This window comes from Rhipicephalus microplus, chromosome 1 (assembly GCF_043290135.1).
Source record: "Rhipicephalus microplus isolate Deutch F79 chromosome 1, USDA_Rmic, whole genome shotgun sequence".
NCBI classification, from domain to species: Eukaryota; Metazoa; Arthropoda; class Arachnida; order Ixodida; family Ixodidae; genus Rhipicephalus; species Rhipicephalus microplus.
Window position 1 is genome coordinate 279733106 of NC_134700.1, and position 14706 is coordinate 279747811.

A 14706-nucleotide genomic window follows, 5' to 3' on the forward strand; every position below is an offset into this window, starting at 1 on the left:
GAACACATCATTTCAGAGCACATACAACAAATATATCGTCATTAATGGCTAAGCATATAGTTTAAACAGAGAAGTTAGTGAAAAATAAAAAAAGAGAGCATCACTGCCGAAATACGCATCATATTTTGCGCATAATAAAACACGTAATAAATATCATAGCCTAGTTACAAAGCACGTAATTCACGTAAAATAGTCCTGTATAGGGCGGGACTTGAACCGGGGCGCTCTGCCTGGCAGTTGAACATTCCGCCGCAGTGCCTGCCAAAGCGGTGCGTGAAGTGCATTCGCAGGAAGACCCCATAAATACGTTATGTACAGGGCAATGGATCAGGTGTACGAATGTAACGTATCGTTGTAACTAACAACCTAGATTCACACACAATGCGAATCGCCTAACGAGTGGCTCGTTTAATGCTTCTGCTCCATTACGAATGGCTCAGCGATAGCTGTTTATCATCATCAGCCATGGTATTAACAAAGTGCTCGTAATGTCTCACACATGTGTAGCGGGTACCTCGCTTCTCCGCAGAATTGACGAATAATAGCGGCGCTTCCTCACACTTCGCAAAAAGTTGCGATGATTTGTGGCTTTGTGGGCACATTACCAGTGTGTGTAGGACTTCTAGTAGATATATAGTTGCCCTCGGTGAGCTTGTAACGAGCTCTAGGAAGACCGCTCTTCCTGCTTTTGCTGTGAGGGCCGTTCCACGCGCGCTTCCCGCACAGCCGCAACGCACGTACTGGGACCACTACCGCACGCAAGCGGGGGACATATAAGCCAATTGGCGACACTCTTTCACCCTCCGCAGCGTTTCCAATTGGCTTGTTTGTCCTCCGCTTGCGTGCGGTAGGGGTCCCGGCATGTGCGTTGCGGCTGTGCGGGAAGCGCGCGTGGAACGGCTTTGAGGAAGCTGCGTGATCCCGCGCAAGCTTCAGCTGACTTTTTTTTCCCCCTTCCAATTCTTGGATGGCTCAACTTGGATGGTTCTTGGATGGTTCACCGATGGCTCAACCACAGCGTCTGGTTCTGGCGGTGCGGTGGTGATTCCAGCTAGAGGAATCACTCTGCAAATCAAGCTGTCACACGCCACTACTTCTACGGCGGCAGAACTTGCGGCTTTGCGTGGCGCCCATAGAGTACGTCAAATCTCAGAGACCGAGTAAATGGGCTGTGTTTTCAGACTCAAAACCGGCCCTACAGAGCATGCAGTCACTCCTTCGACGAGGTTGCCATGAACAGTTAACTTACTAAGTTGTCAAGCTTCTTCACCACGTCACAGAAACAGGCCACGAGGTCAAGTTTCAGTGGCTTCCTGGCCATTGTGGGATCAGTAGCAATGATTCTGCAGACAACGCCGCTCGCACATCGCACCAAGAAGAGCACGTCCTTCCGATTCCTTTCTCAAGGACTGACGCTGCAAAGCAACTTCGTCACCTGGCACGTAGTCTGTGTCTGCAGGAGTGGAACACCCCAAGCATAAGACATACGAAACTCTACCAAATAAACCCTCGACTCGAACTTCGACCTCCATCCGGACTTCGTCGACGTGAAGCTTCGCTTCTTTGTCGCCTTTGGTTGGGCCTTCACAAAAGCATATAGAACCCTCATCGGATTTACCGACAATGCTGAATGCGACGTCTGCTGCACCAAAGAAGACATCGACCATCTGATATGCCATTGCCCTCGATTTGCCTTCGAAAGACAGAAGCTTTCGGGCGCATTGCGACAAGTGGACGATCGGCCACTCTCTATGCAGATGCTACTGGAACACCGTCCTCGCCTTTCGTCGGCTCGGAAAGCAGTCAAAGCTGTCTTGTGCTTTTTGAGGACTACAGGCCTACGTGACAACCTTTAACTTTTGTGTAGTGCCACCGCTGTATACGCGCCAGCCCATTGACGGACAATCCTCTTTTAGATGCGGAAGCATCTTATACTCGCGCCTTGTAGTGCGCCGTCCGCACCGTCCGCACCGCTTCTCGAACATTCGACAGCTGACGCGCGCGCATGCGCCGTCGCGCCGTCGCCCACTCTTCCACCATCTGTGCATCCCTTCCTCCTCTACACACCGCGCGCGCTTCACTCCTCCACCATCTGTGCACCCTTCCTCCTCTACACACCGCGTTCGACATCTACAATTCTCCTGATTCTCCAGTGGACGCGCATGTGGCGTCGCGCTTCGAGAACATTCAACAGCTGACAGTGCATGCGCCGTCGTGCTGTATATATACTCAAGGTCGGCGCTCGCTCGCTCAGTTGCCGCTCGTCGGTTGGTTTGTACGGCGCGTCGACGTCCAAGGTCGCGGTGAAATGAATTCCAACGAATCCACAAACACAATGATCGACGTCCCTTCGACCAGCGCCGCCCTTTCGCATACGTGTGTACGTGTTCACTCATTTAACACCCCCTCCTACAACCACGTTAACCAATTTAGCCATCGACCCAAGTAAGTCGCAATTTAACACCCCATTTCACAACCACGTTAACCAATTTAGCCATCGACCCAAGTAAGTCGCACTTTAACACCCCGTTAACCAATTATATGCTCCGCATCCTCCTCAGTGTTCCCCCGAGGGAAGCTGCGGGCAATTTTTTTTTCTCTTTCTCTTTTCTTTCCTCTCTCTCTCATCTTTATGCCCCCTTCCCATTCCCCCAGCGTATGGTAGCAAACCGGGCATGTGCCTGGTTAACCTCCCTGCCTTCTCTCTTGTTGTTCATCCCCCCCCCCCCCCACCCCTCCAATTCTTGGCCTGCACGTCGGGTAGCGGCAGTGGATAGGCTCCGCCGCGGCCCCCTATTTTGGCGCTCGTTACGACTAACCGAATACTCAATCTTCCGAGATCTAGGAAGCACCTCCAGGTAGTTGGCACGCCTTCGTAAGATGGATTACACGTCTTTGCTAGTATTTCTGTTGCAAGTACACAGCTGCTTTCTCATGCCTCGGTTGAAAGTGTGCTGCCTGCAACAGCGCGGGGGTATCATGTTTGATAGCTTGCAGTGCGTGACGTGCTCACAATGCTGTAGCGGACACTCCTGGACAACCGCAGTTGGGCGATGCGGTGGTGATCTGTAAATTTACTTAAAGGAAGAATGAAAAAAATTTGATCAGGAAATTTGAAATATTGTATTCAGTTCCCGCTGCTTGTTTCCGAATTGATGGCGGCGAGATAGTCGACTCTTCGGCGGTGTCGATATACCTATAAACGTTCAGCAGATGATGGAGGCTGGAATCAAGTGATTAAAAGTGGTTGATAAGGATTGTCGCCCCGGGCCAACTTTTCCTAGGGGTTTTGTGGCTTCCTTCATTTTTCTAATATTAGGAAGTTACGTATGTTTTCACGCCTGTCACTCGCAGAATGCGGCAAGCGCTCCTCGTCGCTATAATGCTTCACCGCAATGCACACCTTCTGGTGCGGCCTGCGTCTGACGTTTCGTGTAAATGGCTCTTATAACTGCCTTGTCTTGTTTGCACCTGAGCAGCATTTCTTGATTGCGCATTGCGAGCAAAAAAAAAAAAAGGTTGCGCACTTACGGGTTCACCTCTGCAAGTGATTCCAAACACTATTTTGTCTGCTCCAAACACGCTTCCAAACATAAGTTTTACGACCACGAACCTGCTGCTAAGCATATTTCCTTCTGCCACTTAATTTTCTCGTAATTTTCTCGTTTCGGCCATGAGTCTCGGCCGAAACGTCGGCCGAGACTCTAGGTTGAAACGTCGAAATTAACCACGTTGTGACCGCTCACGGAGGATCTATTGGACTATATATATATATATATATATATATATATATATATATATATATATATATATATATATATATATATATATATATATATATATATAGTGGGAGTAATAATTCAATGGGCCAGTTAGTCTTCGTGAAGTTATGAGTATAACTCAACCCCTGATGAAGGGAGGACTCCTTCCACAACTGTTGGGAAATAAATATATTTATCCTTATTGACAACGCTCCCGTTGTGCCATATCCCATATATATATATATATATATATATATATATATATATATATATATTGTCGCTCCTAAAACTGCTCCAAATGTGAACCTTTCAGGACCACCATTGATCGTAGAATTCGCGCCGATATTCGAAAGTAGTATCCGATGCGGGTTCTGTTTGGTTTCGACAAACAAACACTCACAATAGGCGCATTCGTATGACCATTTGCAACGCGGGGGTTGTGTACCGGGTTTGTGTGCGTACCTCTTCCGTCGCTTTAGAGTATACGATCGATGCGCACGCCTCCTTTTGTGTGGTGGGTGACGTCACGAGATGTGTGCACCTGTTTTTGCATGTGAAGGCAACAGCGCAAAAAAGGCGTCGCTTGCTCTCGCACAACCTGCCACCTGCAAGGATGTGTTGTATCCGACGGGCTGTTCGGGGCGTCGTCATGGCGACAGCAATATCGCGTGACACAAATAGAGCCTATGGGTAGGTGGTAGGACTCAGGCCCGTGTGCTCAAATTTGGGTGCACGTTAAAGAACCCCAGGTGGTCTAAATTTCCGGAGCCCTCCACTACGGCGTCTCTCATAATCATATGGTGGTTTTGGGACGTTGAACCCCACATATCAATCAATCAATTATTAGGTGGTAGGACTCTTATGCGCATCTTTTGCCTAATACATCCGCTATGATTTGTGGTCGCACAAGTCTTCCTCTCTCTCTCTCTCTCTCTTTGCTATAAAAATATTAGAGGCATCGAGCTGGTTGGATGTTTCCGGTTGTGCCGCCTCTGCAGCGCTGCTCTTAATTATTAGCACTGGTCGCGCATACGAGCGCCTGCGTTCTTCTTTATTGCGTCGTGCGAGTTGTTGCTATGATGAGGTCGCTTGTGTTTGCGTTTGCTTAAGGACGATATAGTTGCGCAAAGGGTGTTTTGCAGAGGCAGCCGCTCATGTGCTAATGCGTGCGTATGTAAGCAGGAAAAAAGAAAAATTCTCGTTAAGCTGCGAAATGCTTGGTTGTTTCTGGTGGTCACGAGATGCAGCCAAGCTGTTTTAATACACACGGAAAGCGTAAGCAGAACGTGGGGATCTTCCCTTCTCGCCTCGATGCATTCAGCGTGTTTGTAATATTGCCCTGCGCTTATTTAATTATTTATTTATTTATTCATTCATTCATTACAATAATGCCGGTCGGATCTTGAGACCTTAAGCAGGAGTGGGTACAAGTGAATACAAAAAAAGTTGCAATAAACACATATAAAACATTGTGTACTTATAACGGCATGCGACGGGAATGCAGGCCGCCACTGATGAAAAGTGTGCACTGGTACTCGAGTTTCTCAGAGTTCTTATAGTGGTCCTATGAAAAAAAAAAAGCGTTGATGTAAACCATTAATTATTGTTTCGAGCGCAAAACAGAGACCAGGGACAAAAATTGGGGTACACTTAAGCTTCGCCTTTAAAAGTTGAACGCGATAGCGATATTCTGCTCCTATAGTCTCCACTTCAAACACTTAGTGTATGAAATCTTTTCAAACTTGTTATACACTCACTACGTGACCTTAGTGGTGCAGTAGCGTGTGTGCCTTTTGCAGTGGGCGACTAGCCTTAAACTATGAGGTCATTACGGTAATCCCACGTTCCGACGCCCCGCCGCAATGTCCGCTTGTACCATGCATTATTACTGGAATATTTCATGTTGTATTGTGAAGCATGTACATATAGGACGCGTTTGTTTGCAAAGCATGATAGTTACTTTGCATTTCGAAGGTGGTGGTGGTGGTGAAAACATTTAATAACCATTAAATGGTTACAGAGAGGTGATTGGGTTGGGGCCTTATTGGCCTCCTACCCTCACAGCACTAGGTGGAACCCCTATTCCGGGGCTCCATTGGCAAGCAACGCCGCCCGCGCCCGTTGAACCAGAGCCTCTTGGGCCTTCAGGTCTTGACAGCCGAGCAGGGCCGCCTCCCAGTCCTCTCTCGTGGGATTGGGGTTGGGGGGATTAGATGGATTAGACTGGCACGCCCAGACGATGTGAAAGGTGTCAGCCACCTCACCACAGAGCTGGCACGTGCCATCAAAGGATGAATCGAAATGTTTTAGCACCGCCGGGCGCAGTACAGTATTGGTAAACAGTTTTAAAAGGAGGCGCTCGTCAGCGCGATGCAGTCCCTTACAAGGGTCTGGATAGCGCCGGTGCTCCTCCTTGTAGTAATTGGTGATATCTTTGAATGAAAGGGCCGAATTGTCTGATTGCGAGTAGGCTTCCAAAGACAGGGAGATAGCCCGGGAAGAGAGTGCGCGGGCGGCCTGATCGGCCTGTTCGTTACCCCTGAGTCCTTGGTGACCGGGTGCCCAAACCAGATTTCGCGGAGTTGGATTTACGTATCGGCAGCTAGGTTCCAGGCATTTCGAAGCAGAGGAAGTTGTTATTTTCATTGTATTCACAAGCAGAGGCGCGGCTGTGTTGTGGGAACACCTACTTGCCACGTGAACGACATGGGTTCGATCCCCTCGCAGAGCCAACTTTTTTTATTATTTATTTTATTTGTATCTTTCTCGATCTTTCGGTCGCGCAAACATGGTTTTTTTTGTTGTTGTTGTTGCCCATAACCAATGACGACGACGCCGGAATTTCTGAGAAACAAGCTGTTTAACGCTATCGCTTAATGAAACCAAGACGCAGCGCGAAGACGAACAAGTGTTCAGTTCTCTGGTATCCTGTTCTGTTGTCCGCTCAGAACAATTATGGATAGTTTCTTTGAACTAGCCCAGCTCACAGATTGTTTGGTATTAAGCTAATGTTTTGAGAAACATGTTATTTTTTTTTTACTGGGCCCCGATAGCTTTCGGATTTATCCATACTCTCTGAAGCTTCTTTGTTAAGCCGGAAACTTCGTAAAATGGAGGAAGTACATTTTTTCGGCCCTCTAAAATCTAATATTGACTTAGATGCACCCGCGAGTTATCATAGCATTGCCTCACAAGCGGGCCGCAGTAAGTAAAAAAAAAAAATCTTAATTTAGTTAACCAGGAACGTGCTGCGGCAACGCCCGTAGATGTGCCTAACTTCGGACACGCGAAGTTTCTTACATATCGGCTTATCGAAATGCGCCCGACACTTACTGTCGGTAATCAATGGTGATTGATACATGTGGTTGAACATCCCAAAACCATTATATGATTATGAGAGACGCCCTAGCGCAGGGCTCCGGACATTTCGAGCACCTGTGGTATACGTTCGTTAACGTGCACCCAAATCTGAGCACACGGGCCTACAGCATTTCCGCTTCCATCGGAAATGCAGCCACCGCCGCCGGGATTCGATCCCGCGACCTGCGGGTCAGCAGCCGAGTATACCTTAGCCCACCGCGTTGGGGCTACTGCTGGAAATCGAACCAGTGGTGTCGTGCGCTCACGAGGCTCTTCTTCGCTTAGCCACGGATCTGTCGCGGATGTCATGTTCGATATCGAAGTTGCGCAGTCTTAATCGACGCGCGAGTGTAGTTTGAGAATCCGCCTGGAAGAGAGTGCCGGAAAGGAAAGGAGCCCAGGTCGAGGAGTAGTGCGAGGGCGCTCCCGCACGTCGTCCATTCACTTCACGTTGGTGGCGGCGAAACGGGAGCGACTCCTCTCGGTCGCGCGGTGGTGGTGGTGTGTTGTTCCCGCGTCCAAGAATGGACCCGTGGCGAACGGCCTCTTCGACGGGGGTGCATCGCCGGGGTCGCCGACCTGCGTTGCGCCGCTCCTTCTCTCCATCTTCCTTCCTTTTCTCTTTCTTTCTCCCTCCTTTCAGAAAATGGCATCTCCACTTAGCTCTCTCCCTCCCTCCGTCGTCGCCTTCGCTTGTGCGGCAGTTGCGCTTTTCGGCGTGACGAATTATTTCTCGGTTCTCTGTCTGCGCGGAGGTAACGGGCGGGCGTCATCGACCTTTGCTCCGAAGAGGAAAAAAATAAATAAATAAAAACATGGAAAGGAAGGGGTGGTCAATTGGCAACTTCATGCCGCCAGCGTCCCTTTTCAATTTAATGTGCCTCTCAGTGGTAGTGGCGGCTTTAATGGTGGTGGTAGTAGTAGTAGTAGTAGTAGTAGTAGTAGTAGTAGTAGTAGTAGTAGTAGTAGTAGTAGTAGTTGATGATATGTGGGGTTTAACGTCCCAAAACCACCATATGATTATGAGAGACGCCGTAGTGGAGGGCTCCGGAAATTTCGACCACCTGGGGTTCTTTAACGTGCGCCCAAATCTGAGCACACGGGCCTACAACATTTCCGCCTCCATCGGAAATGCAGCCGCCGCAGCCGGGGTTCGAACCCGCGACCTGCGGTCAGCAACCTTAGCCACTAGACCACCGCGGTGGGGCTAGTAGTAGTAGTAGTAGTAGTAGTAGTAGTAGTAGCAGTAGTAGTAGTAGTAGTAGTAGTAGTACAGGCAGTAGTAGTGGAAGAAGATGGGAAATAAGGAAGTGGAACTAGTATTATCGTGTGGTTGTGTCCAACAAAAGAACGAGCCCGTCAAAAAATTTCCCTTCCTATTTAGTAGCAGCAGCAGTAGTGGTGGCTGCGGTGGTAGTAGCGTTGCATACCGATTCCGCGGCATCTTGAAAGGTGGCGGAAGGGTTACACAAGGGAAATCGATAACTGCCCCATTAAAAGACACGGAGCTGCAAGAGAATGTGCACATATTTCTCCGAGGGAAGGTTGCCGAAAGGTCCATCCTGCTCATGTAACCGAAGCCGGGACCAACGTCTTTCCGAGGCTGTCGCTCTATGAAGTGAGCTATAGCCAGGAAGCTAGCAATGCGCAGCGCCAGGGTGAATTCGTCGACATATCAAAACACGTCAACGCGTGTTTGTGTATTGCACATCGGTTCTGCGCTGGACACTGAAAGAGTAGCACACGATAGCGCTGACGTGTATACCTTGTGGGGTCTCGGCGAGGTAAACGAGCGCATCGCCACGCCACGCTCTTGGAGTGAACGGGCACAGCAGACGCGGTCGGTACAAAGCACACAACATACATACATTTCTTAACTAATTTAGACGACGATATCGTCCGCCGAATGATACACCAACTTCAATTAACACGCTACCATACAAACAACATAACGCAGTGACATACTAAACACACAATAACATGATAAACACACACTAACACACACACAACCTCTACGCACGAACAAACACAGTCACTGGGGCACCAAAACGCCTCCCGCCCCCTTCCCTACCGCGAACATGAACCATATCAGATACATTTTTTTGCTCCGCCCCTGACTCGATCCCCCTGCCGTACAGCTGTCAAGGGTAGCGCAAGCTGTATAGCTTCACTCATTAGCGCTAAGGGTGATCCAATTTTTTCCTCTGCGGGGTTTCTCTGCTTGTCCATTGCGAAGCGGTTGCGGCGGTGCCGCTCTGTTTTGCTCGTCGAAAACATTGCTCGCGCGAGAAGTCCGGCGCCGTGTTCCGACCAAGGAAATGCCGCTGAGGCCGCAACCGGCAAAGTTGTTTTTTGAGGCCGATTAATCACGGCGCGTACCGCGGTCTTTTCGTGTTTACCCTCGTGTCGTTTTCCATTTTTCCGATCTGATTTTTCTTTTTTACTTTTCTTGCTATCTTCGGCCCCTTTTTTGAAGTCGAAGATGCGTAGTGCGGGAGCTTATATCCAAGCACGTGGTTTGGTGTCGGTTTTCGTTGACGTTAGCGAAACACGACTCTAGGTAGTCTGAAAGAATGTCTGATCCGTGCGTTAGAGGTAGTCGGAAAGGATCCCTGAAGAAATTAGGGTGCGCATCACAAGATGAATTTCATGGCCAATACTTATCGGCACGGAGAGTGTGAAGTCGAGCAGGGTGTGTTCGTGGGCCTTGCGGAAGAAGATGCCACAGTATGAGTTGGGAGAAGCCCGTTGGAGTTGGTCACCTGACGCGACATGAAGGTCTCCACTAATTAGGGGTGTGTGATTGTTCGAAAATTTGGATACCGTTGTCGTCGTTTCGGTACTCGAACCGAGTAGCGGATATTCGAAATGCCAAACATTTTTTTGAAAAATTTGTGATTGGTGAGCAGTTATAAAAAAAAACAGGAAAACACTAAGAAACAAAGTGTAAGAAAAGAAAGAGTAGCACTTCTTGTTTTAAGCATTAAGTAACCAAGATGTTTGCAGAGCGAGGTTACATTTACGAGGCATAAAGACGTTTTTGCTTAAAACTCTAATAGTGTCCCCTTATCGACGGAGTCGTCAGTTCGCCATCTTCGTCATGGCATTTATAACGATCTTGACTCATAAATGATGTTCAATAAATATATAATAATTATATCTAAAAGTTGCTGACAAGTGCCACCTTGAATACTGTACTCAATGCTACATTTCAAGTTGTAAATGCACTTACAAAATATTTCTAAAGATCAAGGTTTTGCTGTATACGAATTTGCCTCAGTTTACATAAGCGTGTCATTTCTTTCGTCAGTTAAAAGCAGTGTTAATTTGCCTAAGATTGTGAATATATGTTTCAAATAAAATACTGAGGAATTCGTGGGTGGTTTCAAAAATGGTCATATTACCATTGAAGCGCTGCTTTGAATATCTTGGCCATATTTTCGAAAACTATTCGAATGATACTCAATTCATATTCAATTTGGTGACGTCACTAGTCACACACTCCTACCACAGCTGATCTGGCTTTTGACACAGCATACCCATGAACTTGTTGACGCTCCGTAAATTCTCATTACATTTCATCGAACGGGTATTGACGACCAAGTGAAATTAGCGCAAATGAAGACGGATGCCAAGACGAGGTAAACAAAAGACGGTTTCGTTGCCGCGGGTGCTCATCTGAAACTACCTAAGTAGAAGCTTAGGAATAGTCGATCTTCCTATGCGTCGTGCTGTTGTGTCCACTACATTCTCGGAATTACAGTTGATGCCACCACGACAAGACTAATCGGGGAAGCCAGAGTATCCGACTGGAATAAGTTTAGGGAGAACGTGGGATACCAAGGCGAAATAACAGGTCTTGGTAACTGCGTAACACGAATAAAGGAGACACAGCGGAAAGTGACAAAGGAACTAGAAACAAGCGTGGAAATGCCAGCAGTCAACAAACAGGCTGCTGCATCTGTGGGACGGGAGGAGAAGCCTCACAAAGAGATTTAGTACGCAAAAGCGTGATCGGAAATATTGAAGATAAGAATAGCTCAGTTGTCTCAGGAAGCCAACGACTACGCACGTCACTTCCATGACAGCAACTGGGAGCTATTTAGTGACTCACTTAAACACCAAAAAGAGATGGCATGTCGATCAAAGGGCAACAAAAACAATGACAAACAGGGCTTCAAAGATTCTGGAAAATTAATTTGAAGGTCAAAGAAGTCAAGATGTATGTCGGGCAGGATGCACGTAAGGGATGCAGGGAAAGACCGACAGAAGTTTGATGCTGCAGCCCAGTCTAAAAAAAATAATACTACTCCAGGACGAGACAAAGTAACTAACGTCATGCTTAGAAAACTTAGGCACGCGGTCTTATGACAAATCACGGATTTCATTAACGAAAGGGTATGGGTAGATGGAGGCGTCCTTCTAGTAAAGTGGGAGGACTCGAACATGATCCTAATAAGCCAAGAGGTAATAACAACCTCCGACCAATCTCTCGTAGGTCATGCTGGGTAAGCTTTCGGGAAAAAAAAATCGACTAGATTAACAGACTATGTAGAGAGTGAGAGGCTCTGCTATATCGTATGTTTGGCTTCCGGTCGCATGATGCATCAGCCCAGGATGTTTTTCTCATGTTGAAAAATGACGTACTAAACTCAAACAGAGAACCGAGTGACGAATTCGTGCTAGCGCTAGGTATCAAGAAAGCATCCCATACAATATCTCACGAGGTGATAATGAAAAGCCTCGAATCAATTAACTGCGGCCAAAGAATATATGATTATGTCGGGTCATTTCTAACAAACTGGAAAGCTACCATATCTCTAGGCTCGGTTACGTCTGCAACCTTCGACTACCTAAATAGAGACACCCCCCAGGGAGCCATGCTATTGCCTATGCTATTTAGTATCGACCTGAGAAAACTAGCGTGTGAGCTGGAAAATACAAAGGTATAGAAGCAGCCCTTTATGCAGATGACGTCACCTTATGGACCAAATGTGGGTCTTATGCGGACAAAGAAAACGCCCTCTAGAAGGCCGTAGGTAAAATACAAGCTTTCGTGACCGCAGCAGGGATGCAATGCTCGCCGGAAAAGACTGAAATGGTTAGAATTAGGGTGAGATACGCAAATAAAAAGGACTCAATACCGGCAGAAGTGATGCCGGATTGGATACCAATCAGGGAGGCAGGGGTAAAGCGCGTGCTAAGAATGGGGATACAAGGAAGCTCGGGAACGACACACACACTTGAAAAGGCTGCGATGAACCACGGAGAGTGTGGCCCGGATGATCAGGCGCATAGCAAATAGCAAAGCGGGACTAGAAGAGAAATAAACTATTACACTCGTTCAGGCATTTGTTATCAGCAGGGTTGTGTACGCGCTGTCGCACCAGACAATGACAAACCAAGAGACAAAACAAATTTAGACAATCATAAGGAAAGCCTTCGTTGGGGATTTCGGAAAACGCGAAAACCGAAAGTATAGAAAAATTGGGCATATGCAATACCTTTGAGGAGTACGCGAGTGCTGTGCTCTTATCCCAAAAGGAAAGGCTGAATTCAAGCTTTCATGGGAGAAGAACTCTAGAAAAGAGGGGCTACGCATTGCGCCTGCTATTTTGTGACGAGGAAACGGTGCTAATAGATGCCGCACACATTTAGCTGTGGCGCCTATCACCAGAGATAGCAGGAAGGAAGAAGGCAAGAACAGACTCTTTACGCACAGCATTCCAGCATAGCCCTGACGCCGTCTGTATACAGACGTAGAGGGACACATGTTGTAGCAATCGTTGCACCAAATCACACTACAATGGCGTCGGTAAAAACACGTTTCATGCGAGTGGCAGAGGCGGTGGCAATTGCCATATAGCCATATCTAACGCAGAAAACAGAGAGAATCAGTGGCGACGCTCTCCGATTCACAGGTGGCATGCCGAACGTTTCTCCGAGGCACGCTACCTAAACCGGTGTGTGAAATTTTACATAAGCCTATAAGAGGAAATTGTCACTTTATTTGGTGTCCTGCTCACGGAGGACTGGAGGGGAACGTCATGGCAGACCGTATGGCTCGAGGTTTCACCATCCGAGCGACGGCAGGCACAAACGTTGAACCCATTTCTAGACCATGTTACATCTTTCTCCAACGAAGGGAGCAATGAAGAGGGTATGGCCTTTCACATAAAGACTTTGATAGCCAGAAAGAAAAGCGGGGATCGGAGACGCATACAAACCAATAGCTTCCCAAATTTGTACCACCCAAGTAAAATATATCCCACACAATTTAGAGATACATGTTCGTAGTGTTCTGACACACCGACACTCTGCCACATAACAATGCAGTGCACCAAGAGGCGCACACACATTGACAGACCACACGTCACTAACGATTCGCATGTATTACACGGGCAGTAGGAGACATGGCTTGCGGTCGAGGCCAAGCAGAACCAAATAGTTTTGCTTGACCAGGCCCAGCGAGCCGCTCGTGCCAGTGCAGCCTTGGACTGAGTGCCCGACCACAACAGCCTGCATCTCTGTTCCCCCCCCCCTTTTTTTTTCCCCTTAGTAAAGTGTTTTGCTCATCCTCTTCTCCATTTTGAGGTATTGACGACGGGAGCCTTATGCGTCTTGTTGGTGAATAGTGTTAATGGTACCAAGCAGGAACGTTATAGGCCGGTCGGACTTGCAGCTGCAACGCGTATGAAGTCCCTATGATTGCGTCCTCCCGGGCCCTTCCCGTTCGTTTATATTGCGCGAGCTAGAGTGTTTGTCGCTCGTATTGCGCTGTCTGGCAGCAAGTGCCGTGATTTCTCTGGCAGCTGCCAGTAATCGACGAGGCACATCATGTATGATCTCGAAGAGCCTTTCTTAAGAACAGATAGCGAAACTGATAACATAGACAAGCCTAGACGGAGGGGAAGGCCGTTGACAAACACTTCTTACCAGAAGAGTGTTGTTTTGCACGCTCAAGCTGGCTTGAGTAGACCATAAACGACTCTGTTTTCGTGAAGCCGTCTTTCCGTTAATACGAAATTATTATAATTGCAGTGAAACGTAGCGAGACGTTTTTAGATTTTGGCGAGATTCAATTCAACTTAGTTTATTTTGACATCGTAGGTAACATTTGATTTCAATAGTCACAGAAATGATGATGTTTGGCAAAGGCATATAGCCATTAAGGCTTGACGAAGGCTTTTAATACGTGTTCCACATGGGTGCAGAAAATGGCAGCCATTAACTTCCGAATGCCATAATATTTAATGTGTGTGTGCAATAATAAAGGATTGACTTCATGTCCTTCTTTGAAAAATAGCGTTCACATGCATTATCATGCAGCAGGCTGCATACGGAGTAGCGCTGCGCGCTAGTAATATCGTTCGAGGCATGTCAGGCATGTTGTCCAATTTAAGCACCGTATTTATTTATTTATTCTTTTGCTTCTGTCCTGCTATTTTGCTTATTATGTATCAGTGCATTATGCATCACTGAAAATGATTAAAGTCATATTCAACGCCGATTCGCATTCTTATAAAACTTGTCTGCTCTTTTCGGCCTGTTCCTATCCCCTGGCTGTTGGAGAAAGCATCGTGTG

General features: G+C 47.5%; 1 protein-coding gene across 4 annotated transcripts in view; it reads left to right on the top strand.

Annotated features, from left to right (window-relative positions):
• LOC119188263 (insulin-like growth factor 1 receptor) overlaps positions 1-14706 on the top strand; it is a 207870-nt gene that overhangs the window by 102084 nt on the left and 91080 nt on the right. The window lies entirely within an intron of this gene.